This window comes from Phaseolus vulgaris, chromosome 11 (assembly GCF_000499845.2).
Source record: "Phaseolus vulgaris cultivar G19833 chromosome 11, P. vulgaris v2.0, whole genome shotgun sequence".
Lineage (NCBI taxonomy): Eukaryota > Viridiplantae > Streptophyta > Magnoliopsida > Fabales > Fabaceae > Phaseolus > Phaseolus vulgaris.
The window spans coordinates 3,204,473-3,219,145 of NC_023749.2; positions in this window are offsets into that span (position 1 = coordinate 3,204,473).

Genomic DNA, 14,673 nt, shown 5'->3' on the forward strand with positions numbered 1-14,673 from the left:
CAATGATGGTGGCAACCTGGACCATGATAATGTTCAAAAGTGTTTAGAAGCATGTTGTATCTAAGTCCTTGAAATAAGATACACGTCACAATTCCTTGAGACAACGCACTAATCATCAAGTCCTACTATGGCACATGTAACTGTTATAGTTCAATTCAGTTTTATTTACAATCATCTGAAAGTATTTCTACTAGCAAAAGAGCTCTGTTCAATCTTCTCTTATTCTTTATTTTACTAGTCTATGTTTTCTGAAGTATCTAGAATTCACGACAGATAAAATGATATAAGGTGCACAACAATTGCAAGGTTGTCAATGTCCAGAAGCCAATAAGGGTCATAGAACCCAAAACCAAAACCAGTTAACAGGTTCATTGTCTCCGAAGGCTGCATAACCCATGCATCCAGAGAGTAAATAGAACGTTGTGGCTTTTCTCATGGTCTTGTGCTCTGCAGAAGGAGATTTTATGATGTCCTGCAATGCAACAAAGCCAAAATGCTTTCTTAATTTCTCATGTAACATTGTTAATTTTGTAAAGATTACGTACTATGATAGGCCGTATCTGATCAAAGTCTGGGAATTCACTTCTGCTATTTCAGATGTTGTCATATACCCTTTGCTTGGCATGTTTGCAGGGATCTTTCCATGATTGTTATGATAACAATTCGACCCTTTTATGGCCCTGAGAAGACACAGGCAGAAAGGTAAAGAATGAGAAATCACAAACATAGCAACACATTGGTTTCTTTTGGTTACATAAACACAATGAAATGTTCTTAATCCTTACTGCTTCCATGTAGGTGATAGAAACCTTCCATGTATTCTTCTCCCTCTTATCATCTTGTAAAATCTTTTTAAAGCTCAAAGTGTAATTTTTCTTTGAAGTTTTTGAAGTGTTTCTTTTGCAAATTTTTCATAATAAATAAAATTTTGGATTTTGGTTTCTTTCTACATGAATCATTTAGTTTTTTAATATCTAATAGATATTAGTGAATAAGTATTTGGAGCCCCTTTTTTAACACAAATATATCCTTTTGAACAATCACAATAAGGGATTAAAAGTCAACAATTTATTATAATGAAAAGCTTATAAAAGAAACACTTTTAGAAACTTCAAAAAATAAAAAAATAAATCCTCAAGCATCACAAAGTTTTTACAAGAAAAAAAAAAATTCTATAATTAAGATTTTTCTTTCCGAATACTAAAAAAAAAAATCATAAAATATAAACTAATTTTAAAAACAAAAAATAATTAGTTGCTGGGTTTAGGGTTTAGACTAAATTATAGATTATTTTAAAAACTAAATAAATTTTTAATTTTTAAATTAATTTTATTATTGTTAAATAATTTTTAAATTGGTATCTAATTAATAACAAAAAAATTTGTTACTAAATTTAAAAATTAAATAATTGGTAGTTAAAATCTTGATAGCTAATTAGATATAAAATTAAAAATTATTTAATAATAATATAAATTAATTTAAAAATTATTTTTTTTTTTAATTTTTAAAATATTTTTATTTTAGTTACTATTGTAACTAATTATTTTGTGTCTAAAAATTAGTTTTTATTTGATTTTTTTTTAGTAGAATGCTCTCTATTTATACTTTCAATTCTCTCTTATTTAAAAATAAAATCAATTACAATTTAATTATATTCAAACGATAAGAGTTGGATTGTCAAACCTTATGAAAAGTAGTTTAATTAGCTAAAGAATTTTAAGAGCTGAGGTGTTGTTTTAAGCGTTGATCAATGGAGAGGGTGTTCCAATAGTAAAGTTCTAGGATGAGAGAGAGAAAAAAACTATTTGTAAACTTCACTGCATTTCCAAAACTTAGCTTATATCGTGTGTAAACTAATTAAAATGTTAGAAATTAAAGATTTATGACTTAGAAATTGAAATATCATTTGTGTATATAAAACTAATTTAATAAACATGTTTAAAGGATAATATTTAATGAAAACCATAGAAAGGGGACTAGATATAAAATAAACACATGAAATTATTCTTTTAGTCTTTAGATAGACAAATAAATGAAACATATTAAAAAAATATAAATACCCTTTTATTAGTTTCATGAGCATTATTAATTCTCACTATAAACTATCCTTTTATCAATTGACTATGATAAAATTAAAGTGTACCAAAGACATTAAAAATAATGAAATATATACTAAAATGGATATTAGAAAATATCTTAACCCTAAAAAATCTCAAGTTGACTTTTTTTAAGGATGTTTTTGTGAAAGTTGTAGGGTTAGGATCACTTTTATCTTTTGTCTTAAGATAGACGTCAATTTACTATGGTTTAAAGGTTGTTATAAGTTATAATTATGTTTAAAGAGTTTATTTCTCTACTTAAGTGGTCCAAATAAAATTCAATCCGTATTTCTTATTAAGTTCTCTTTTTTATAGGAGAAAAGACTTACCATATTATAAAATAGTTTTAAAAAATCACGAATTAGTTAGTTGGTTCCTATGATTTTCGCATCTAGGATATTGATCATATTCCTAAAAATACACTCAAGGGAATTGAGAGACCAATTTTCTCAAAACAAATTACTATATATTATGTTTTTGGACGATAAGGACTCGTGAGGTCGCTATACTATACTCCGATCTCCTAAAGACCAATATTCTCAAAATCAATGACTAAAAATAATCCTTCGAGTGATAAGGGTTTGTGAGGTTAGATTGATCTCCTCAAAATCAATTACTAAATATCACTCTTCGAATGATAGGGAACTTGTAAGTCGTTCTCCTATATGTTAATTCTGAAGGTTAATCTTCTCAAAACAGATTACTAAAGATCATCCTATAAGTGATACTCCTTCATGGTTGTATGTATGCTAAAATAATCATGTCATCAACTTCAAACTTTTATATTTGAATATACCATTTATAATAAGATTAATTTAACAAATATAAATGAAAATAAGATGAATTAAAGTTAAACCTAATTTTACTTAATTGTATTATCAAATATCTTTCAAAATATACACATTTTACGATAAAAATGTAGTTAAAATATAATATCGATTAAAATTTAGATAAATTTACCTTTACATAAGTGAGGTTAATGAGGACAAACATCATCTTAAAAATAAGTTATGCGAGAATAATTTAAAAACAAATGCACATCTTAATATTTATACTAATTAATTAATAGTGATGAAGCGAACAATCAAGTTATTGAACTGAAAAAAAGTGTGAAAGAGGGGTCGCAATCTAAAACAAACTGAGACCTAGTCAGCAGGTTTTGGAATGAGCGTGACCCATATGAGTTAGGCCTAAAGTAACCTAAAATGAATTTAACAATGTTCTGAATTGTTAATCACACGTTTTAGATTCAAAATAGTACCTCATTCGGATTTTATCTTGCCAGATCAGACCAAAGTTCATCCAACTCTGCAGTAACGAGTTGACTCACTGTAGTTGCGTGCTAAATCAGACTGCACTGTTTGTCTTATAATTGATTACGTATATTTGCAAACTCAATTCACTGCATCTCTATCTTCAGAGTTTCTACTTATGCTCTCTCCTTCTGAATTTAATCAATATACCACATTTTTAATATCTACTTAATATAGATGGTTACAACCTATTATTATTCTATTCCTAATACATAAATTAATATGCATCTTTTTTGTCGCTTTATCACTACTTTATTCACTACCACACATTTTCTCACCAAGTGTGAAGATTTTGATTGAATCAATGCTTTTATTATTTTATGAGGATACCTCCATACACTTCTCTTCTTTCATTAAATCTTGTACTCCTTCTTCCTACACCTTCATTAGTTTGTGCCACTCCTATAATAAATTTTTGTATTCTAAAAATATCCTTATATAAAAAAGTTAAAGTGTATTTCATATTCTAGATTAGATAATTTGGAAATTTTTTTCATTTTAAATTTTTTTAGATTCGTGATCAGTTTTCAGATTACATAATCCAAATTTTTTTCTGATTTGACACTACAAGAAAATCATGAAATAGAAACCAATTTTTAGAGAACAAAATAATTATTTGTAATAGTAACTAAATTAGAGAACATTTTAGAAACTAAAAAAAAATAGTTTCTAAATTAGTTTCTATTATTGTTAAATAGTTTCTAAATTAGTATCTAATTAACAACCAAAGTTTTAACTACCAATTATTTAGTTTCTAAATTTGGTCTCTAAAACCTTGGTTGCTAATTAGATACCAATTTAGAAACTATTTAACAATAATAGAAACTAATTTAGAAACCAATTTTTTTTTAGTTTCTAAAATGGTCTCTAATTTAGTTACTATTGCAACTAATTATTTTGGTCTCTAAAAATTGGTTTCTATTTCATGATTTTCTTGTAGTGTGAGATTAACTTTTGAATTATGTAATATAAAATGAACTACTAGATTATATAATCCAGAATATCATTTTTTAAAATATATTTTGGATTACATAATTCAAAAGTTATTTTTGGATATGAGATTAGCTTCCAGATTATGTAATTCAGAATAATTTTTTCTAAAATTGCTTATGGATTTTATAAATCCGGAGAGCACTTCCAAATCTAAAAATATCTTCAAATTACGTGTGGGATTGGTATAAGAAGAAGGATAAAAAGTATTTTCATATTTAATATGGAGGTAGCACAAAAACATATGGAGGTGCAGGAAGAAACGGTCTTAATTTTGTTAGGCCAATCCATGAGGCCCAACTAGATGGTGGATAAAAACTAAAAATGTGGTAGGGGTGCAAAGAGAAAAAAGAGCAGCATCCGAATAGTGTTGTTTAAGGTGCAGGAGGTGTCTCTCTCTGGACGGGCCAGCGTGTGAAATGAAGTTGGAAAGTAACGTTGTTGGTTGGTTTGAAGAAGGAGTAAATGTTTTGGCAAAGTAACCAAAAAGCCACGTCACATCCACATCAAAACACTGATCCCATTGCATTGCAATGATATAAACTTGATTGATGAGTGTGATAGTTGGTAGAACTGCTAACACAATATTTTATTTGTCAAAAGCAACTCTGTTGGTTGTTACATTTAGCAATTAGTATCACATTTTACATAATCTTCAATTAATCTTCCTCCTCAAGCTTTTCCATAAGTGCTTTTGAAACTGAGATAAGACGGTGTAAAGTTAGTATTCCTCTATAAGAAACTAAAACAACTTTTGTTTTCAGTGTGCTAGTCCAGAACTAGTTGGAAATTCAGAGATACAAAATCCAATAATTGTAGCTAACCGTTTCAAATGTCAGCATCAAACAAATTTAAGATGGATTATTATAAGTTTAGTATTATGGGAATTTTTAGTTTTAAAGGGCCCAACACCATGTGATGGCAGTGCCATGTCAAAAAATCAATTCACCAAACAACTCATTTCGCCCGAAACCTTTTTTCTGTAACATGCTTTTCATTCGGAAATGTTTGGAGTTTTGGCGGTGGATGTTGGGCAAAGGGTTTTTGGGAAAATCCATGCTTCCTCTTCTTCCTCTTCATCATGCACTCCGTGAAGCTATGCATAATTTTCTAAACCACTTGTTCAAGTTTTATATAAAAAATTCATTTACTTTCATTCAAAAATAGTCTCATGCTTCCAATTAACTTTTTAGTAAACATCAATTAAAACATAATCTCCATAATATTAATTTAAAGACTAATCCATACTAACATCAGTAGATAAATTACTCTCAAATACATCTTAATCAATATTGAAAAAAGTCTTAATGACATTTGTATTATTTGGTAGTGATTGGATTTGACTCGATTACTTAGACTATGTCTCTTTGGCCCACTAAACTTGGACCCAATAGACATAGTTCAACCTAAATAAAAGTGCGGGCTCAATGGGTTTAAAGGGGTCGGGTTTGATGGATAATAAGTACACCAAGGTTGCACACTAAAGTAACGAAAAACAGAAAACAACTTAAATATTTGATACAACTGAATCAGTTAATTGTATTATCTCTTTTGGCGCAAGTTCAGCAGAACAAAACCATAAACAATATTTTGTGCATGATCACCCCTAAAATAAAAGAAAATATGTCGACAATTCATGATGTTGTTATCAATTCATAAAGAATGGTGAACGAGTGTTATAAAAGGGTCTTGAGACCCCGAACAAAGGGAATGATGATTATATGTGATACACACTATACTCATCTTTTTAATGTTCTTAACGACTTGATCGTCAAAATCTTATCAACCGGTGTAATTTTTCTTATTGTGATTTTCAAACATCTAAAAAGTTACCGTCTTAGAAGATTAACTCATAAACCACCTCCAAAATCCAACCCATAATTATTGGTGAAAACAACATTAAATCAAAATAATATATATTAATATTAAAAAAAATATGTTTAACATAAGTAAGAAATATTATTCATATTCAGAAAAAAAAAAAACAACTCTAAGTAACATTAGTTTGTATCAACAAAGAAATAAGATTAGCAATTGTAACCGAAAAACAACCATAATTAAATTTAATGGAAAAGAAACATTTATGGAAAAACGATATCAAGTCAGCAATCTCCTATCTAAAGTCAAGTCAATCATATCCCAACAAAATAAAGCCAAAGCCAAAGGTGAAATAGGAAGAAAATATGCGATAGAATGAAAAATGTCAAATTCTTTCTTCTTTTTAGGTGAAATTTCAAATGATTCGATTTTAAGTTATCAAATTATTCTTACAAATACTTGTAATTCAATTTCTTTAAAATCTCTTTAACAACACAATATATTTTATCATAAATATTTCAAATTCTTTAATAAAAGTAATATATATATATATATATATATAAATATTGTATTGATACATAATATAATTATCTATACATATATGATTTTACTAAATAATATACATAGATACGTGTTTTTTAAAAGGAGAAACTTAAAATTTCATAAAGTGCTACTGAAAATTGATAAACATGAATTGCTTCCTATTTATGTATCCCTAAACAATTATCATAGTTGTAAAACAAACAAAAACGAAATAGGGTAAAGTAACAATAATTAAATAATTGATAAAATCATGAGTTATTTATCAATGATAATCAAACATATTCGTTGACTACCACCAAAAACACAAAAAGTCTGAATTAAATGTGTTGAGTGTTAACATTTGAGACTATTACATGTTTCATAATAATGATATCATGCAATATCACATTACTCACCAAATTCGCTTTCAACTAACAGTTCAAATCCCCCAATGTATGCTCCTCACACATACATAGAGTCATGCATTAACTTTGCATCATGTGATCATTTTATGTATAATTCAATTATAAATTAAAAAATACCTATCTCAATATTCATACTATATTCAACGAATATAATATTGTCTCCATGCTAATAACTATTTCTCATCACTCACTTAATTCAACGCCATCATATAATTTCATCATGCATTCTCCATGTTTAATACATAAACATAAAACAACTTATCGACCATAATAATTTATCATATTATATATCAAATAACATTCTTAAAAGTATGATTAATAAAAAATATTTGTATTTCCAATTTGAGTGTTAAGAAAATATTTAATATTCGTTTTATAACAAAAAAAAATCCTTTGCTATATATTTTACCATTTTAAAATATAAATATTGTATATTTGTTAATTAAAATTTAGGTCGCAAAGGCATTGCATCCTTGCACATTCTATAGCTTATCAATCCATCTTACATTACCAGACCCAATTCATCCATCTTTAAAAAAAAATCAATTTCATTACATATTATAAGAAAATCATTAAATAAAAACCAATTTTAAAGATGGATAAATTTTTTGAATTGATTCTCATTTTAAAACTTCAAAATAGGTAGATTTTTTATATATTATTTATCTCTGTTTTCTTCTCAACCAAATAAAATGTTACAGTCTCCATGAAAAGGGTATTATAATAAAATTATTGTTATTATTGAGAATCGAGTTAAAGGTCATTTTATATACTACTTTTTTTTCCAATTCATTGTAACGTTTAAGAACAAAATCAACGGATTCTTCCTAGACATCTTTTCCACAAACAGTATCACTGTTTCGACTTCAAATTCAAAAAATAGCATTACTAGAGTCAATCACCACATTCGAAGTATTGTTCGTTTTGGATATCAATGTTTCGTAACGATTTTGTGAAGAAAGTTAGATATGGTTATTTGAAAATTGAAAAATTGAATTGGAGAAAGGTGAATATTAAAATTGAAAAATTGAATTGGAGAAAGGTGAATATTTGAAAATTGAATTCCATAAATGGTTTGTGAAGTGGTAGAAACATTGGTTTGGCATATGGAAAGGGCAAAGGGAGTTTTTGTATGTGTAGTGGGAATGGACCACTTGGTCTCATAAAAACAGTGTTGGCAACTAGGGAAGACATGAAGAAGGAAGTGAACAAGTGGAAGAATTGTGAACAAAAAGAGAGAGATAACATAACATGACAATAATTTTGAGTTTAGCAAAACAAAGAGAAAAAGTGTTGTGAGTTTGTGAAAGGGATAGACGGTTGACTGAGAAAAGACAAGATGAACATGTGCATCAGATACATATGTGGTGAATGAATGAATGAATGAGGATGACTGACTTTGCACAATCATCATCATCATCATCACCTAAATCCAAGCAACCACTACCTAACACCATCATGCCCATCCATCCATCCATCCACCCATCATGCTCATTATCCACACCACACACACACTGCAATAATATCCTTTTTATTATTAATAGTATCTGCTTCTTCATGTGCCTATCTCATTATTTAATCATAGACATCTCACCAAACTTTGTGAACTTTTCCCACCCGCTACATTTTTGCTAACATGCGCACGGTGCTCTCTTCTTCCCCTGTCCCTGTCACGGTTTGGTACCCTTGAGGCCCACCTAGGGCCCAACCCAATTAAAACACCTGCTCCACCCCAAGACCTAACCAACCACTAATCAATAACCCTCACTCCTTGGCAATAAAGCCATTCACTTTTAACAACACAACACAAACTTCTCTCTCCCTTTATTTTTCCAACTATCACCTTATCATCACCCTCTGCCACCAAACCAAATTAATAACCTTCTCCTTTTCAACCTTCACATCCCAATCACAACCAACACAACACACACACACATCCATCTAATTTGGATTACCTCAAACGTCTAAAATGCTTTCAAACTGCACCTTTTCTCGCATTTAATTTTCATGACTCTACCAGGGAAGGGTTGGGATGTTCCTTTCTGTTCCTCACCAGTGCCCAGGTGTTGCAGCTGCACATTTCTTCACTGCATCACAAAACTTTTACACTCTTCATTTCTTTCCTCAGTAAAACAACACAAACACAAGGCTGCTACAATTTATTCAGACCTGTCACTTTGCCCAACCACAAATTGCCACAACCTCAACCATTTATCCAACTCTATCTACACTTGTAGGGACTTGTAGGGTAATAGGGTATTAGCTCTCTCTCTGCTTCTCCTACTAATGCCTCTGTCCCATGCATGTCTTCAAAATTACAACTCAAGAATATAACATGATTAAGGTTTTCTTACAGACCACACTTTTCTCTTGTATTATTAAAATTATCTTGAATCCCACATCGATTAAAATTTCAAAATTAAAATATTTTATAATATATAAATAGATAGAAAATGTGAAAGCATCATTGACTGTCGTTGAAAATAAAATAATGAAATATTGATATAATTCATACTTAAGATCTGAATGAGTGAAACATTTTTTTTTCTATGGACTTTTCTATGAATGTTTGATCATGATGCAGTGGTTTGTCTACTAGAGATTAGAGAGAAGAATTAAGGATTAAAGCATTGAATTAATAGGGAGATTTTCCTTAAACAATATTAAATTGATTATACGGAATTGAATTGAAGTGTGTGTTGACAAATGAGTATAAGAAGGTTTAGGGTTTGGTGGGACCATGGGTGATTGACGGTGGTTTAGAGAGGACCCACCGCTGCAGCAGCGCACATGTGCCTACGTCGGACGGCTACCAACTACCGCCCCAAAACATACTCGAGTTGGTAATGTTGAGGGTCCACACCATGGGTAGGTTATTCAACTCAATAATGCTATTTTTATTATTGGATTATAATATCTCTATATCATTACTAACTTCTAAATATATTTATGAAACTAATTTCACAACAATTTAATCACAACACATAAACATTATAAGTAGCTATTACGTTGTTATCTTATAATCATCAAAATTAATGCCAACCAACTTTCACCAAAAAAATATAAACTTTTTATAAACTAAATTATTTACTTTTTATGTTCCCGATTAATTAATTAATTTACTTTTATATCAATTGTCTTGATTTTTTTTACTATAGGTGATTTAGGATTAAATATCAGTATAAAACTTTTATGTATAGTATTTTTTTTTTCTTCTTGGTTTAACAATTTAAAAAATAGTAATTCATCTTTTTATCACAGGTATGAATTAATTTGGAGAAGGAAATGATGAATTAGAATATTGAGCATTTAATTTCAATATTAAAACAGTATTATATATTTGAATTGAGGTTTAATTCTTCATATTCTCTATCCATTAGTGCGATCAATCCTTATTTATAATATAATATTGAAATAACTTATTTTTATACACGAGGAAAATAATTGAGATATGTGATTTTTTTTCATTTAAACAAAAATATATCTTCTAAAATTATTATTTTTAAATATAAATTTAACTTTAGTTCTTTTGAATTCTATGATGTAAATTGTACCGTTCCAGATTTGATCGGACATATATCGATCAAAGTTTAAGTTGGATGTATTTTATTTCAACCTAAATCGTGAGGAAACTGAGCATGTCGACCTTCTCCATTTTCTGTACCGTCCTGGGACTGCTAGGAATTGGGTTGAGTAAACCGACCCATGTAGCTCGATGAGGCTGATCGAACAGGCTCAAAATACGATAAAGTGGGTATAGACCCAATTTGGTGATTTTGTTAAATTAATGTAAAAAATAAGCAATCTCGTCACAACATAATTAATGCGTTTTTAATCCACAAAATCTTGATTTTTTTGAAGTGCTCCCTTATAATATCACATAAATGCCCCGCGTAATATCCCTTATAATATCACATAAATATTCCACGTAATATCCTTGATTATATCACATAAATGCTCTACTTTACTAATATCCCTTATTACATAATAAAAATACTCTATGATATTCAAGATTTTGTGGAAAGATATGACAAACAACCGCTTTAACACTTGGAGAGACCAGGGTCAAAGATGAAAGCCCATGAAAGCTTATAAATACATGACCACTTGCAGGGAGTACTATGGACTCATACATGCATAGAAATTTATGCTCTTATTAACTTGAGCGTCAGAGTGTTTTCTACATATAAAATTCTCCTTTATTCCTAGGAAGTTATTCACTGAAATTTGAAGAAAAACTATCCGCAGAACTCATCTAGATTTCGACATAACAAACTCCTTACTAACTCAGTTAAGGATGAGATATTTAAATTATATTCAAGTTTCTAATTAGTACCTACATTTCGAAAACAAGGTTGAATTTTTATAAACCCCTTTTACGTAATCAATTCTTATAATATTAGGTGGATATTCAAAAGGACTATTAATGAATATCTATCGATTTTTTAGATAAATTTCTATATTAATATTTATATAACTAAAATAATTATTTTAAAAATTTAATTTGTAAAAAGATTATATAAATTTATTTAAAATTAATTTATATTTAGAAAAAAATCTACTTCTTACAGTTATGTATGGAGAAGTTTATTGTAACTGATCTATGTTATATGATGTGTCTGTTGAGAGAAGAAAGCTTATGTTGAAGATAAATTGTCAAAGCATTGACGACATAATTAGTTCCATGTCTTGAGTCCATGCCTGCAAAAAAAAAAAGACTAATCCTAATTTCAGTGGAAGGTGGTGAATGGAAACCCCAGTTATAGCAAACTATACCTTATACATGCCAAACTAACACGTTCATCTCATGTTAATTTCGAAAGGAATGTGTTCCTACTTTTTGGCTCAATTTGAAGGACCAATCCTCACATTTTGTCCAACTCCTTCCCCCACTACACAAATGCATATTTTTCCTCATCCCAATTATAAATATCCCTTATGCTTTTCTAATTTAGGTCTAACTATAGATTTTATTTCATGAACCGGTTAGGTCTATAGGTCCAAACATCGGGGAATTAAGAAGTCGAAGTCAAGAATAACGGTAAGCATTAGTGAAAATATTACGTGAAAAAGTATACTTACTAAGTGTCAGTGTTAATAAGAGACATGCTTGAAAAATAAATAAAATTAATTAAATACAAAAATTAATTTATTGGAGAAAAAACAGAAGGATTAAAATGATGCGACATACTCAATAGACCCATTAACAAGTAGTATAAATAGATAGAATGTTTAATTTTTTAGTTTTTCTGGAGGGTAATTAACGCTAATACTGATTAAGCTTTAGAGTGTTCCTGCAGGTACCACACCAAATATCAAGAGATCGGAAAGTAGCTCCTGAAACACGAGGAACCGATAATAGAAGTACAAAAGAACAAGGAGAAACCAGAAGGACGAAGTGAAGGTGAATTCAAAATACACTTTCCTATAGATTTTGTACCTATAGATTTTGTACAAGTACATTACATGAATTTTACTAAGTTTTTGAACTTGTTTTATCGAATCATTAAATATAAAACAGTGTTCGTGTGCATAGCATGAAGTCTTTTTATAGCATCATTCTGTGAACACATAAGTGTTTCACAACTACATTTTAACCTCTCACTTACATTATTGAATGAAGTTCTAAAGTACAAAAGATTTCACATTTATATATTTTTGGAGTGTTTGTCTGTTGCTTACACTGTATTTGGACCTGCAGTTTCATAGATGAAAGACAGATTATGAAGAGAAAGTGGATGATGTTTCAAGTTGTTCAAGTTAAAAAGAATAAAAGTTTCTTCTTCTTCTTGTTCTTTGCTTTAGCTTTAAGAAAATGACTTCATCACTAGCAAGGAAATTTCTATCTCCAAAATAACAGTTATGACTTTTGTCTGATTATATTATGCAAGTGGCCTAGAAAAGGAGTACCAACAATTCAACCCTTCTCATTTTCTTAACATTATGCAATGGTAATTTGATTACTTTACATTAATTGGTCATGGCAGTGAAGAAACAGAGTTTGTCCAACATTAAGTGAAAATGAAAATTGTGGTAAAGTTGAGTGCATGAAGTGGGAAAGAAAAAGAGAAGCAATAATTGAGAAAGGAAGGCCCAGTTTTACCTATAAAGGAGCCCAGGGAATGGCCATAAAGTGTAGACATGTGTGGTGCCATTTATCAAGTTGGTTAAGGTACTATCAACATTATCATAATTAATAATATGATGAGATCCATATCTATATGCTACACATGCACATCCAAGAAACAGAATTGGATAAAGTACTTGCACCAAACAATGGCTTATGTAAGGCATCCTTGTCCATAATTTAGTAATCTCCAAGGTGATGCAGTGAGGATCTAGAGATGAATCAGAATGGACCCACTAGAAATGATGCATGTGATGTGGGTGCAGCTTCAACCAATTTAACATGTATCAAAGTGGAGTAGAGAAGGAACAATAAGTAAGTAGCAATTGCTATTTCACGGTCTCAGAAACAGAGCAATAAATTTAAATCACAAAAACTCCCTATCTATCTCGGGCCACTTCATGGCTGCGCAATCAAAACAACACCATCATTTTTGTGAGGCTACCTTGGCTTGGGAGCAGTGAAGAAGAAATAAATATAAATAAAAATATCTCATGGAACCTTCTAATGTCTCTACCTAACACTTTTGAAAAAGGAAAAAAGGGATGCTTTCAAAAGGGACGCTCCCACCACCTCTGTCCTTTCTCTTCGTACTTATCTGATAATCCCAACACTGCTAATCTGCACAATTTTACTAACAAATCACAAAACAAAACACTCATTAACGTAATTCAATTTCTTTGTAACAGACACGAATGTCACAATCTGGAAATGTTATTAGGTTGGGGAAAAACATCCCCATTAATCCAATGCACCCAGAACTGGGCAATCGAATCGAATTGGTCTCTGACAGACCCCATGACATGACCCTCAGTTAATGCGGCAGATAATATTTGAATGGTTGGTAGGATCAATTTACTGCAAATTTTATTTTTGTTGCTCCCACTTTTTAATGTGATTTATGCCATTTACCTATTCTAATACGCAATAATGTGGCTACTAGCTACCTAGCCAGTATTCAGAAAGCATACTCACACCAAGCAACTTTACAAACATAATCACGCAACTCCCATTTCATCACCCAAAACCACCACAAAACATTCTTTAAATAACTAACAATCAATATAGATGTGGACTGAAAACAACATCTAGTTTAGGATTGCTGGGGTTTCATTAACCTAACCAAACCAATTAACTACCTAATTAATTGTTCTGTACCATCCTTCTCAGTTTTACCTGTCTTTGGTTTCTCTCTAATTTGATATATCACCAAATCTAGAAGAGCAGAGTTTGGAGTGGATCTCTCTGTAAGGTAAAATAAATGAAGTATGGGAAAACCTAGGTATGTTCGCATCTATACACACCAAACTTCAGAAGTTGGTTGGAGCATGGCCTATATAATTAAATGTTAATGAGGTTGGTAGAAGGAACATGTGGTA